Genomic DNA, 14,319 nt, shown 5'->3' on the forward strand with positions numbered 1-14,319 from the left:
ACCTAACAACGTTAAGAGTGATCGTGTCCTTTTCCCCAGTCAAATTGATCATTTTTAATTGAGGAATTTTACTGTTTGCTCATAAATCATTAAATATTTGGTCTTTCCTCCTCTGATATTTTTATTTTTTGCTTTTGTTGACCAATAATAGATTTTTCTCAAGATTTTTTTCTCATCTTGAGATGGAAACTGACTCATATGTAATCTATTAATTTCTGCTTTACCTTTCTTCAGGTCCCACCAGGATTTATTCTTTGAACTTTTGTCCAGAATTTTCTCAAACTGTAATAAACTGCTTTGGTTTATAATTTCTTCCTCTGTAGCTTTAATTATCATTATTGCACATCCAACTACAATTGATTTACTTTATTATTATTTTTGAGCTAATCAGTTTGAGCCTGATCCCAAAACTTATTGCCTAACAATCTTGTCACCAGCACCTTTCCTATACCCAAGACCATGGCACGCCATTTTTTATTTCAGTAATCTCACCAGGATCCCTTGGTTTCAGTTGTTGTAGCCATGACTGGACTATTGGGCCCAGTGGCCATGATGTGACTAATGCAGCCTTTACAACAAAATATGGACCAATTTATACATATGGTTCAGCTCAATATGATCTAAGTCACATCTGATCAAGCCCAGTCAAGAATGCCAACAGTTACCATTTAGATGCAGAACACTACAATCTTTGGCTTGGCTTCGCAGACAAAGATTTATGGAGGGGTAAATGTCCACGTCTGCTGCAGGCTCGTTGGTGACTGACAAGTCCGATGCGGGACAGGCAGGCACGGTTGCAGCGGTTGTAAGGGAAAATTGGTTGGTTGGGGTTGGGTGTTGGGTTTTTCCTCCTCTGTCTTTTGTCAGTGAGGTAGGCTCTGCGGTCTTCTTCAAAGGAGGTTGCTGGCCGCCGAACTATGAGGCACCAAGATGCACGGTTGGAGGCGATATCAGCCCACTGGCAGTGGTCAATGTGGCAGGCACCAAGAAATTTCTTTAAGCAGTCCTTGTACCTCTTCTTTGGTGCACCTCTGTCTCGGTGGCCAGTGGAGAGCTCGCCATAGAACACGATCTTGGGAAGGCGATGGTCCTCCATTCTGGAGACGTGACCCACCCAGCTAAAAACTTTGTCCAAAAACTATACTTTATTAATGGCAATTAGTTCCAAACAACTCAAAGATTTCACAATGTACTTTTTGTTCTACATTAACCTCGGCTCATTTGTGTGTGTGTGTGTGTGTGTGTGTGTGTGTGTGTGTGTGTGTGTGTGTGTGTGTGTGTGTGTGTGTGTGTGTGTGTGTGTGTGTGTGTGTGTGTGTGTACATATATATATGTGCAAAGCCTTGTCTCACTCTCTCTCTCTCTCCCTCTCACCTGCTTTCTTTCCCTTCTCTCTCCTCTACTCTTTTAGCACAAAAGACATAAAAGGCATGGTTGGCATAATGTTTAGTGCAATGCCATTACAGGGCCAGTGATCAGGACAAGGGTTCAAATCCCACAATGCCTGTAAAGAGTTTATACTTTCTCCCCATGTCTGTGTGGGTTTCCCCAGAGGCTCCGATTTCCTCTCACCCTTCAAAAAGTACTAGGAGTGTAGGTTAATAGGGTGTAAATTGGGCAGCACAGACTTGTGGGCCAAAATGGGCATTACCGTGCACCTGCAGGTTCTTTTTCAGTTGTAGGTTCACACATTGGTCGGAAAATATTCAGGACTAGATTTTAATGGCTTTAAAATTTGGACATGTAGTATTATTTTTTAAAAATTTGAGGTAATTGTCAGAATTGTTGCTTGTGAAATGCTCCCAAATTCACTGGTGGTCCTCAGCCTTGGATTCGGAAGGGATAGTGTTAATACACAGCTAGATAGTAAATGGGCTTTGAGATTTCAAAGGTACTGGGCAGGGTTATATATCAATGATTTTAAAAGAAAGAAGCAGAAAATTTGGTCGTCATTTAGGTCTACTTTTGCTTACTCTTTGTGTCTTTCATATTTTCAACAGTTCTGAAAGAGACTATTTTAAACTTTGACTTTAAAACTCCTCAGTGGAGGAGGTAGGAAATTAAAGGAAGCAGTGGATTGGATCTTGGATAAGTGTGAATATTGAAGATTCACAAATAAAAACAACATTTGGTGGAAACACCCAGCTGATCAACAGCATCTAAGGAAAGAATTACAGAATTTACCACTTCAAACATTTGACTTTGATGAGTGCTCCCTTAACTTGCTGAGTGCTTGAGATTTCCAGCACCTGCAGGTTCTTTTTCAGTTGTAGGTTCACACATTGGTCGGAAAATATTCAGGACTAGATTTTAATGGCTTTAAAATTTGGACATGTAGTATTGGTGATTTGTCAGTGTTGTAGAGTTACAGAGCCGTTGTCATACCCACACTCCTGTTCGGCTCCGAATCATGGGTCCTCTACCGGCACCACCTACGGCTCCTAGAACGCTTCCACCAGCGTTGTCTCCGCTCCATCCTCAACATCCATTGGAGCGCTTTCATCCCTAACGCCGAAGTACTCGAGATGGCAGAGGTCGACAGCATCGAGTCCACGCTGTTGAAGATCCAGCTGCGCTGGATGGGTCACGTCTCCAGAATGGAGGACCATCGCCTTCCCAAGATCGTGTTATATGGCGAGCTCTCCACTGGCCACCGTGACAGAGGTGCACCAAAGAAAAGGTACAAGGACTGCCTAAAGAAATCTCTTGGTGCCTGCCACATTGACCACCGCCAGTGGGCTGATAACGCCTCAAACCGTGCATCTTGGCGCCTCACAGTTTGGCGGGCAGAAACCTTCTTTGAAGAAGACCGCAGAGCCCACCTCACTGACAAAAGGCAAAGGAGGAAAAACCCAACACCCAACCCCAACCAACCAATTTTCCCCTGCAGCCGCTGCAACCGTGTCTGCCTGTCCCGCATCGGACTTGTCAGCCACAAACGAGCCTGCAGCTGACGTGGACTTTTACCCCCTCCATAAATCTTCGTCCGCGAAGCCAAGCCAAAGAAAAGAAGAGTGAAAATTGATTATTTTCGTTTCTCGTGTAAATGTTGAGTGTTAATGTATGAGGTGAGTGCATGTAGTATCTTTGGATCAAATTGTGCCGCTCCAGAAATCCATGCACCTGCTTCATATTATGTTTGCCTAAACAGTGTATTTTTTTTTCCAATATTTACGAACTTTCATAGAGGTGCCAGGAAAATTCAATCTTATTTCTGAGGTGCAATCTCAGTCAGAAGGTTTAAAGATCAGTGATAGCTCTGCAGCAGTTTGACTTTGAGAAGAGTCTCTCTGGATATACAAACCTACACCGCTGGACAAAACGTCCACCACAGTAGTCTTCCAATTAAAGTCATGATTCCTGATTGGTATTCGCGTCATTTCACCATCTATTAATCACTCAGTCCTTAGTTTCATTTCTTCTCTAACTCCAGTCCACAGGTGCACTCTTCAGTGGCACAGCATCTAAAAGGAAGTGTGCAGTTATCATAGAGTAATTTAATAATAATAATAATAATAATAATAACAATTACAGCACGGAAACAGGCCATTAGGCCCTTCTAGTCCGCACCGAACCAAACACCCCTTTCTAATCCCACCTCCCTGCACAATGCCCATAACCCTCCATCTTCCTCTCATCCATATACCTGTCCAACCTTTTCTTAAATAATACAATTGACTCCGCCGCCACTATTTCTCCTGGAAGATCATTCCACACAGCTACCACTCTCTGAGTAAAGAAGTTCCCCCTCATGTTACCTCTAAACCTCTGCCCCTTAATTCTTAACTCATGTCCTCTTGTTTTAATCTTTCCTCCTCTTAACGGAAATAGTCTATCCACATCCACTCTGTCTATCCCTTTCATAATCTTAAATACTTCTATCAAATCCCCTCTCAACCTTCTACGCTCCAAAGAATAAAGACCCAATCTGTCCAATCTCTCCCCATACTCCAGATGCTTAAACCCAGGCAACATTCTGGTAAACCTTCTCTGCACTCTCTCCACTCTGTTTATATCCTTCCTATAATTAGGCGACCAGAACTGCACACAGAACTCCAAATTAGGCCGCACCAACGTCTTATACAATCTCAACATCACCTCCCAACTCCTATATTCCATGCAATGATTGATAAAGGCCAGCATACTAAAAGCCTTCTTCACCACCCTATTCACGTGAGTTTCTACCTTCAGGGAACGATGTACCGTCACTCCTAAATCTTTCTGCTCTTCTGTATTCCTCAATGCTCTCCCATTTACCACATATGTCCTATTCTGATTCTTCTTACCAAAATGAAGCACCTCACACTTATCAGCATTAAATTCCATCTGCCATTTTTCAGCCCACTTTTCTAAGCAGCCCAAATCCCTCTGCAATCCTAGAAAACCTTCTTCATTATCCACTATTCCACCTATCTTAGTATCGTCTGCATATTTACTAATCCAATTCACCACCCCATCATCTAGATCATTAATGTATATAACGAACAACAATGGGCCCAATACAGATCCTTGAGGCACACCACTGGTCACCGGCCTCCAACCTGACAGACAATTATCCACTACCACTCTCTGGCCTCTCCCTTTCAGCCAATGTTCAATCCATTTGACTATCTCAAAATTTATACCTAAAGACTGCACCTTCCTAACTAACCTTCCATGTGGTACCTTATCGAAGGCCTTACTGAAGTCCATATAGACAACATCCACTGCGCTACCCTCATCCACATTCCTAGTCACCTTTTCAAAAAATTCAATCAGATTGGTCAAACATGACCTTCCTCCCACAAATCCATGTTGAGTACTCCTGATCAGACCCTGTCTATCCAGATGTTTATAAGTACTATCTCTAAGAATTTTCTCCATTAATTTACCTACCACAGACGTCAAACTTACAGGCCGATAGTTGCCAGGCTTCCTCCTTGAACCCTTTTTAAATAACGGAACCACATGCGCAATGCGCCAATCCTCCGGCACTATCCCCATATCTAATGACATTCGAAAAATTACCGCCAGAGCCTCTGCTATTTCCTCCTTCACTTCTCTCAATGTCCTGGGGAAGATCCCGTCTGGTCCTGGAGACTTATCCACCTTTATATTCTTCAAAAGCCTTAAAACTACACCTTTTGTAATCTCTATATTCCCCATATTTACCCAATTTGCTTTTTTTATCCCACATCTCCCAATATCCTTCTCCTTAGTGAATACCGAAGAAAAGAAACTGTTCAATATCTCCCCCATTTCTCTAGGTTCCACACACAGTTTTCCACTCTGATTTTCTAAGGGACCAATTTTGTCTCTAGCTTTCCTCTTACCATTAACATATTTGTAGAACTCTTTTGGATTTGTTTTCACCCTGCTTGCCATAGTTTTCTCGTACCTTCTTTTAGCTTTCCTAATTCCTCTCTTAAGATTCCTCTTACATTCAATGTATCTTTCAAACATCTCCTTAACTCCATGCTTCTTATATCTAATGAACGCCTCCCTTTTTCTTCGAACCAAGTTTCCAATATTCCTTGAAAACCACGGCTCTCTCAAACCTTTTGCCCCTCCTTTTAACCTAACAGGAACATAAAGCTTTTGCACTCTCAAAATCTGATCTTTAAAAGACTTCCATCTCTCTACTACATCCTGCCCATAAAACAAATTGTCCCAATGCACACCCTGCAAGTCCTTTCGCATCTCCTCAAATCTAGCTTTTCCCCAATCAAAAACCTCAATCCTTGGCCCTGATTTCTCTCTTTCCATAATGACATTGAAGCTGATGGCATTATGATCACTGGACCCGAAGTGCTCGCCAACACTAACCTCCGTCACTTGACCCATCCCATTTGCCAACAGTAGATCTAACACTGCTCCTTCTCTGGTCGGCACCTCTACATATTGTTGTAAAAAACTATCTTGCACACATTTCACAAACTCTAACCCATCCATTCCTTTCACAGAATGTGTTTCCCAATCTATATGTGGAAAATTAAAATCTCCCATAATTACAACCCTGTGCTTATCACAAATATCTACTATCTCCCTACAGATTTGCTCCTCTAGGCCTCGGTCCCCTCCGGGTGGTCTATAATACACCCCTACAAGTGTAACCTCTCCTTTCCTACTCCTCAGTTCCACCCAAATAGCCTCCGTGGATGTGCCCTCTAATCTATCCTTCCTAGGCACCGCTGTAATATTTTCCCTGACAAGCAATGCAACCCCACCTCCTCTTGCCCCTCCGACTCTATCACACCTAAAACAACGAAACCCAGGGATATTCAGTTGCCAATCACATCCCTCCTGCAACCATGTCTCACTAATCGCTACCACATCATACTTCCAAGTATCAATCCACACCTTCAGCTCATCCACCTTTTTTACAATACTCCTGGCATTAAAATATATGAATTTCAGGGATTTCCCATTTTTTAATCCCTGTTTTCCCTCATCTTTAAGAACAACATTATTTACTTTTCCTGACAATTGCCCTTCATCTTCTTCCAGAGCATTTCCCTTCTCTATCACCTGCCCATCCATATTCAAATACTTACTACAAACTTTCATTGTTTTCATTCTAACCTTCTCCTTACTGCTCTGTACTATTTTGTTCCCTCCCCCCAACCATTCTAGTTTAAAGGATCCTGAGTAGCCCTAGCAAATACCTCTGCCAGGATTCTGGTCCCCCTGGGATTTAAGTGTAACCCGTCCTTACTATACAGGTCACATCTCCCCCAAAAAAGGTCCCAGTTATCCAGAAACTTAAAACCCTGCCCCTTACTCCACCCCTTCAGCCACGTGTTAATCCTCCACCTCATCCTATTTCTATTCACACTGTCACGTGGCACAGGGAGTAATCCAGAGTGGCCGAAACTTTCGACTCTTGGCACTTCTGAATTTTTAACCCCCATGATTAAAATAATTATTGGGATGTTCCAAATGACAGATTAATGTTCCTCTGTGGAGATCAAAAACTTTATAGACCAAGATATAGCACAAAAAGCAGGCCCTTCTGGTCCTTGAGCCTGCATAATTACATCCAATCTGAACAATTAACCTACTAATTCTGTACATCTTTGGAGTGTGGAAGCAACCTGGAGCACCCTAAGGAAACCTATGTGGATATGGGGAGAACATACAAACTCCTTACAGCGAGTGGTGGATTTGAACCCAGAACACTGCCACTGTTATAACATTGTGCTAACTGCTGTATAGCAGTGCCATGCATTTTATTCATGGATATTTTATTAATGGACATTTTCTTTGGTCAAAATTGAGATCTCTCATCTCCTGTAACTTTTTAACTCAGCTTCACATCAGAACTTGAATTGTCTGGCAGCTGTCAACTTCCACATCTCAGCATCATTGTCGGCAGCTGATATTGACCTTTGACAGTTCTTGCAATATTCTGCTCACTCTCCAAACACGAGGAGACCCAAGATTTCATTTACCTTTCCTACAGTCATCATGAAGAGATACGATTTGTGCATTGCCTGAAATGCAGTCATTTGCAGATTGTAATCACACACTTGCAGAAGTCTACCTCACAACTTCTTAGGAGGGGTAGCTGGCTGTGGACCAGAGATGTTAACATGACTCCTTGCACAACGCACATACCTCTTTAGGGGCACCATTTTTAACCAGCCTGCCTTGGTCCTTTTGAGCTCTGAGAGCATTGTCTCATAACCTGCCCATCACTGCAGCACCAATTCATGTAGTAGCAACATTCCAGTAGCAGGAAGAGCCTTGCACTGTGTCTGGGCTCTCTGGGAGGTGGATTTAGACATTGCTCCTACTGTACTAAGTATTCACAGCTGGAAGAATTTGCAGCACATCGATGGGGAATGCTGCACCAAAGATACTGTCATTGTTAGAGCTTGAAAACCCAACAATGTTATTTTGCAACCATAACTTTTGTGGGATTTTTACAATATGAAGATGACCCAAACATTGTTCTAATATCATTAAGAGCTTGTAATATAATTTCTATCAAATTCTGGTTTTATAAATATTGGACTAGGCACCATATAAAATTAAGCACCCAAGAATGAATGCTTCAGTTTAATATCTCATCCAAAAGATGTCACCTTGCACCATGTAGCAATCCCTTATCATTGAGGTGTTAGTCTAGAATTTGTACTTGAGAGGCTGGAATGGGATTGGACTTCAAATAATTTTTCCAGTGACACTGGACTGGACTCTGTGTGCCTTCATGAGGTTTTATTTCCCAACACATTTCTTCACCACAATTGTGAGGGACTGCATTCTGTTCCAAACTAATGTTACTTTTTATGAATAAATCGTGAAATGGGGAACAACCCACATGAGTGGCAGTGTCATGTTTGGAATTAGTTAAGGATATTGCAAGTTGAGCACACCATGAAAAAAGCATTTGTTTCTATTACATTCATTGATTGGATTTATGCCAGAAAACCTACGAAGCAGCAAAAAAGAAGTGCATCATTCATTTTGCAGTAAACTCAGTTGAATCGTATTCGTTGTTAAGCTTTCAATATGTTAAAGCATAGTTATATGTTCCAGTTGCCATTAAAATATTTCAGTTATGTATCAAAAGATACAGCAACACCTATTCCTGCGAAATGGCTCATTCAAAGCAGTCATGCATGATTAAAGGCTGCATCTGAATTCATTCATTCAGGTGCCTTGTTGCTCGGTGTGCACGAATATGTCTCTCCATCCATAATGATCTTGACCCTCCAAATTATAGTTGCTGCGTCCCTGTTCTCCTTCGGTGAAGGTTCCATCTTTGAGCTGAGACCCTAGTCGATGTTGAAATTATGATTATACAAGGGAGGGATTTGATTATATGAGTTTTTTTCTCCTTTTTTCTTGTATTTTTTAGAGACATTAGATAAATGAGTTTAAATGAAAATTGTAAACATTGATTATATTACAGAAGATAAGGTCAATATTTAAGAAGTATAAATTCCCTTTCTTTTAATAGGGAATTTTATTTATGACCGAATTTCTTTTAAAATAAAGACTACTTAAAAATTTTTTTTGTGTCTTTATTACTCCCCCTTACTGGCAGATTATCATTTTTTTAAAATTATTATTCTCTTTTCAATATTATCTTTAGAATATTATGAAGAATGTGCCAACTGTTAATTCAATCCAATCCTAGGTTTAATGTTTTGGATAAGATTAAGTTAGGAAATGAATTATGGCTATGTTTTCAATTTAAATTTATGTATGTGTAGTGCACTGTTAGCCAGAATCAGACACACACAAGGTAAAGACTGTACAACAGGCTTTAATCCACAAAGACTTCCACAGAGCCAGGCTGGCTGTGGCTGCAGCAACTCTGAGTGAGGCCTCGGGAGGCCGGCGCAGGCTTATATCCTGGAGGGTGATTGACACTCAACCAGGTGAGGCTTGATCCATTCAGGCCAACTGATTGACAGCCAGCCAGGTGTTGTCCTGTCCCCTTACACTTCTGCAGGTACCGAGGTTGCCCCCTGCAATAGGCTGGTGGTGTACCACCACATTCATTCTCTTCTTTAAAATTGTCCCAGGGTAGGGGGCAGTAACAAGGAATCGCACCCACTCCGCAAAGACCCGACAGGCCTCGGTCATGCCCCTGATGTCCCTGATGGTGTATGGCAGATTTCGGGACTTAACGAAATGGTACCACCGGGTGACGCCCGGATGGCAGAGGGAATCATCTAATGCCTGCATAGACGCGCAGGTGCAAGAGAGGGCATCAGGGGAGTTGTTAAACTTCCCAGGGTGGTACTGGGTGTCGTACTGTAGGTTGCCAGCTCGACTCTCCAGCGCAGGATCTTGTCATTTTTGATCTTGCTCTTGTGGGTAGTGTTAAACATGAATGCCATGGCCCGCTGGTCTGTGAGGAGCATGAATCTCCTGCTGGCCAGGTAGTGGCACCAGTGGCGGACCGATTCCACAATCACCTGGGCCTCCTTTTCAATGGTGGAGTGCCCTAGCTCGGAGCTGAGGAGGGTCCTGGAGAAGAAGGCGACGAGGCACTCCTCTTGATTTTCTTTTATTAATTTTTTTAAATTTTTCACACTATGAACCATACTGACCATAATACACACAAACATTTCCCTCTTGAATATACACAGTGTCATTTTCTCTGCTTTTCCCCCTCCCTTCCCTCCCTCCTTCCTCCCCACCCACTCAACGTTCAACATATATGATATATTAAACCTGTTAAACAATGTCCTCACACAATGAAAATAAACAAGAAAATTGTGTCATCTACTTTTACATACTAGGTTAGTTCATTTCGTCTTCTTCTCCTTCTGTCATTTTAGGTGGTGGAGATCAATGGTAGGACTTCTTTGTTGTGTTCCATCAACGGTTCCCAAATTTGTTCGAATACTGTGATGTTATTTCTTAAATTATATGTTATTTTTTCCAATGGAATACATTTATTCATTTCTATGTACCATTGCTGTATTCTCAGGCTACCTTCTGATTTCCAGGTTGACATAATACATTTTTTTTGCGACAGCTAATGCTATCATAATAAATCTTTTTTGTTCTCCATCCAAATCGAGTCCAAGTTCTTTACTTCTTATATTACTTAGAAGAAAGATCTCTGGATTTTTTGGTATGTTACTTTTTGTGATTTTATTTAATAACTGATTTAGATCTTCCCAAAAATTTTCCACTTTCTCACATGCCCAAATTGCATGTACTGTTTTTCCCGTTTCGTTCTTACAGCGAAAACATCTATCTTACACTGTTGGGTCCCATTTATTTAACTTTTGGAGCCTGGTGTATAGCCTGTGTAACCAATTATATTGTATCATGCATAACCTCATGTTTATTGTATTTCTCATAGTTCCGGAGCATAGCTTTTCCCATGTTTCATTCTTTAGCTTTATGCTTAGAACTTGTTCCCATTTTTGTTTGGGTTTACAGCTTATTTCCTCATTCTCTTTCTCTTGCAGTTTGATGTACTTGTTTGTTATAAATCTTTTAATTATCATTGTGTCTGTAATCACATATTCAAAATTGCTTCCTTCTGGTAGCCTCAGCCTGATTCACAATTTGTCCTTCAAGTAGGTTTTCAATTGGTGGTATGCAAACAAATATACCATATTTGCACTTCATTTGTTCAAAAAATAATAATTTATTTCCCGAAAAACAATTTTCAATTCTTTTGATCCCTTTTCTCTCCCATTCTCTAAAGGAAAGGTTATCTATTGTGAAGGGGATTAGTTGATTTTGTGTCAGTATTAATTTTGGTAGTTGATAATTTGTTTTTTTCCTTTCTACGTGAATCTTCTTCCAAATGTTGAGCAGATGGTATAGTACTGGTGAATGCCCATGTTGCACCAGCTTTTCATCCCACTTATATAGTATATGTTCAGGTACCTTCTCCCCTATTTTATCTAGCTCTATTTGGTCCAAACTGGTTTTTCCCTTGTTTGATAAAAATCTGATAGGTATCTTGATTGTGCTGCTCTATAATAATTCTTAAAGTTTGGTAGCTATAACCCCCCTTGTTTGTACCATTCTGTTAATTTATCTAGCGCTATCCTCAGTTTCCCCCCTTTCCATAACAAATTCCTTATTATTTTCTTTAGCTCCTTGAAGAATTTCTCTGTTAGGTGAATTGGCAATGATTGGAATAGGTATTGTCTCCTTGGGAAGATATTCATTTTAATGCAATTTACCCTTCCTATCATTGTTAGTGGTAAGTCTTTCCAATGTTCTAAGTCCTCTTGTAATTTCTTCATTAATGGCTGATAATTGAATTTGTATCGATGGCCTCAATTTTTATCTAGTTGAATACCTAGGTATCGGATTGCTTGTGTTTGCTATCTAAATGGTGATTCTTTTTTAAACTTTGTGAAATCTGCATTATTCATTGGCATCGCTTCACTTTTATTTGCGTTGATCTTGTACCCCAATACTTCTCCATATTCCTTCAATTTCTTATGTAATTCTTTTATTGATAATTCTGGTTCTGTTAAGTATACTATGATGTCGTCTGCAAATAGTCTGATTTTATATTCCTTCTCTTTTATTTTTATCCCTCTTATTTTATTTTCTGTTGTTATCAGTTCTGCCAAGGGTTCTATAACTAACGTGAACAGTGAGGGAGATAGTGGACATCCCTGCCTAGTTTACCTGCTTAATTTAAATTGGTTTGATATATATCCATTTACTGTCACCTTCGCCAATGGTCCCTTATATAATGCTTTAATCCAACTAATATATTTCTCTGGTAGGTTCAACCTCTGTAGTACTTTGAATAAATAATTCCATTCTACCTTGTCAAAGGCTTTCTCTGTGTCTAAGGCAACTGCCACTGTTGGCGTCTTGTTTGCACCCCTCTTGGTTGAGGGTAGCAGCGAGGGCCACCTTGGAGGCATCGCTCTCCACCTGAAAGGGGGAGTCCTCATCCACAGCCTGCATCATGGCCTCTGTGATATCTTGCCTGATGCGGGTGAAGGCTGCCTGCACCTCAGGTGGGAGGGAAAAGTTGTAGCTTGAGCCAGAGGGAGGATCTTGTCTGAGAGGCGTGGGACCCACTGAGAGTTATAAAAGAACAGGCCCAGGCACCTGCGGAGGGCCTTTAGTGTGGGGGGGAGGGGTAACTCCATTAATGGGTGCATCCTTTCTGGATCTGGGCCGACAACTCCATGGGCCATGATATACCCCAGAATGGCGAGGTGGGTGGTGCTGAACACACACTTCTCCTTGTTATAAGTGAGGTTCAGCTCCACGGCGGTCTGGAGGAATTTTTCCAGGTTAGCATCGTGATCGTGCTGGTCACGGCCGCAGGTAGTGACGTTATCCAGATATGGGGACGTCGCCTTCAGCTTGTGCTGGTCTACCATGCAATCCATCTCCTGCTGGAAGATGGAGACCCCATTTGTGATCCCAAAAGGAACCTGGCGGAACTGGTACAGGTGCCCATCTGCCTCAAAGGCGGTGTAGGGCTTGTCCTTTGGGTGGATAAGGATTTGGTGATACACCGACTTCAGGTGAATCATGGAGAAAACCTGGTAGTGGGCTATCTCATTGACCATGTCGGCGATCCTCAGCAGGGGATAGGCATCCAGCTGGGTGTACCGATTAATGGTCTGGCTGTTATCCACGACCATCCTCAGCTTACTTCCCCCTTTGACCACCAGGACTTTGGCTCTCCAAGCACTGTTCCTGGGCTCTATAACACCTTCAGCCAGGAGTTGTCACACCTCCGCCTTGATGAAGTCCCTGTCTGCAGCGCAATGGCGCCTACTTCTGGCGGCGATCAGCTTGCAGCCTAGCATGAGTTGTGGAATGAGCACAGGTGGGGTGATGCACAGTGTGGAGAGGCCGCAGGTTGGCCGGGGCTCATAGGTTGGCGTGCTGTGGAGGTTGGGACCCCACGAAGGCAAGGTTGACACTCTGCAGGAGGCACTGGAAATCCAGGCCCAGGAGGAGTGGTGTGCAGAGTTTGGGCATGACTAGGAGCCTGAATACTGTGTACATCTCCTCTCCCACCATTATATCGACCAAGCAATGCCCGAGGGTACCAACAGTCTTATCCTTGGTGGCGAAGTCGATCGAGCAGATGGTGGGGTGAATCTTTAACTTTAGGGAATAGGCCATGCTCGGGTGAATGAAGCTCTCAATGCTGTCACTGTCCAACTGGCACTTTGTTACCTGCCTGCTGACTCGCACGTTCATCATCGAGCGCCCGAGATCGTGGGGGTTGTTCCTGGTCAGTGTTGTGGTGGCTAGGACAGTCTCGGAGTCAGAGTCGTCACTATCCGCAGGGATGGGGAGCATCGATAGGGCAGCCTGGTCGTTGTCCATGTTGACCATGTCGACATCAGTCATGAGGTGCAGTTTGCGGTAGCTGACGGCCTCCGGAGGCATGGGGAGCGTTGATAGGGCAGCCTGGTCATCGCCCATGTTGACCATGTTGCTGTCGGTCGCTGGGTATGGCGTGCGGCAGCTGATGGCACCTGGAGGCATGGGGAGCATTGGTAGGGTGGCCTGGTCATCGTCCATGTTGACCAGGTCATTCTCAACATCATCGGGGGCCCTCCGTGTCGGGCACTGCCTGGCCCAAGATGGCGGCGGCATGTGGGGGGGCCGTTGCGTGGCTGGCCTCCTTCCCCAGCCATGTCCGCTGTGCCGAGGGAAGTGATATCATCACAGCCAGTGGGCCGTGACGATGTTACATTAGCCAGAAGTGATGTCACGCCGTGAGTGGAAGTGACATCGCTGTAGTTCTCAATGAGCAGCACCGGCAAGGGTGGGGGCTGGTGCAGATGCTCAGGGCACACGCTGTGACGGTTGCTGACAGGGCTGGATGTTGCGCAGTTGAAGTCAGGGAAGGGGGAAGTC

Source organism: Narcine bancroftii, chromosome 2, assembly GCF_036971445.1.
Source record: "Narcine bancroftii isolate sNarBan1 chromosome 2, sNarBan1.hap1, whole genome shotgun sequence".
NCBI classification, from domain to species: Eukaryota; Metazoa; Chordata; class Chondrichthyes; order Torpediniformes; family Narcinidae; genus Narcine; species Narcine bancroftii.